Source organism: Brassica oleracea, chromosome C4 (assembly GCF_000695525.1).
Source record: "Brassica oleracea var. oleracea cultivar TO1000 chromosome C4, BOL, whole genome shotgun sequence".
NCBI classification, from domain to species: domain Eukaryota; kingdom Viridiplantae; phylum Streptophyta; class Magnoliopsida; order Brassicales; family Brassicaceae; genus Brassica; species Brassica oleracea.
The window spans coordinates 21941232-21942355 of NC_027751.1; positions in this window are offsets into that span (position 1 = coordinate 21941232).

Below are 1124 nucleotides of genomic sequence, written 5' to 3' on the forward strand. Positions count from 1 at the left end.
GTCGAGGACAGGTTTAGAGCGTCGTTTGATCCTTATGGATCGAACGTAAATTTGATCAGACCAGGGACGGTTTCTCAGCTCATTACCACACTCAAAATTACCGAGGAGCCATTGGTCGATGTCACATCGGTCCCGGCTGAGCACGTCGAGGTCCCGGAGGGAAATGGTCTTGGTGAACGTCCAGAGAACGAGAACCTGGAGGAGGTCCCAGGAAAGGACAACCTTGAGATAGGCAACACTCCGGTTTGAGAGGAAGAGACCGAGAACGAGGGCATTGAGGATCCTGTCCTCGTCTCGGATTCTTCTTCTGAAGGACGAGAAGACGAAGAGGAGGAAGACGAAGAGGAGGAAGACGATAGAGTCGAGGAGACGTCGCCGTCACAGCCTGTCGAGGAAGAGACGACCAACGAAGTCGGGAATAGAGATGTTCCTCCGCCTCCTGTTGTGGCCTCTCTTTTCCCTGTTCCTACTCGGGTGGAAGACCCGACTGCTGCCGCTACTGAAGACCCAGTCGGTCCTTCTGCTCTTGGGACGCCAGAGGAGGTCGGTCAAGATTCTGCACCTTGACGCTTTGCCTGTGTCTCCTTTGTAATTTTTGTGTTTGTTTTTGTGTTTGTGGTCTTGATAGACCATGTTGTTGTATTACTAGACGTACTTTCATTTTATCGGTAAGTCGCTGTTTTCAAGCAGACTTTTAGATTTGCGGGTTGTTATGTTCCTTATCTGTACTTGCAACTTGTCTAAGTAAATTCCAGTTATCTTTAGAGTTTCGCGATATGTTCGCCTAGAGAAAATAGATTCTTGACCTTTGGCTTTTGCAAATAGATAACGACACAACCCGCTAAGGGACTATGTTCAGCTCTTGTCGTGTTTCGATTGAGATAACGTCTAGACGCGTTTTTCTACTTCGAAAACAAGAAACTGAATATAAGAGTAGAAGGTTCTTTCGTCCGTCTTCTCAAAGACTATCGAGTAAATGAGTAGCTAATCCGTTACGCTTTTAGTCGAGAAAAGGTTAAAGATTCACTCCGTTTGGTCGGTCAGTGCTCTTTGGGCACAGGTGACTCGCGACCGTTGGGTCCTTAGGCTAAGTGTCTGATCAGGACATAGCTAGGAGATGGAAC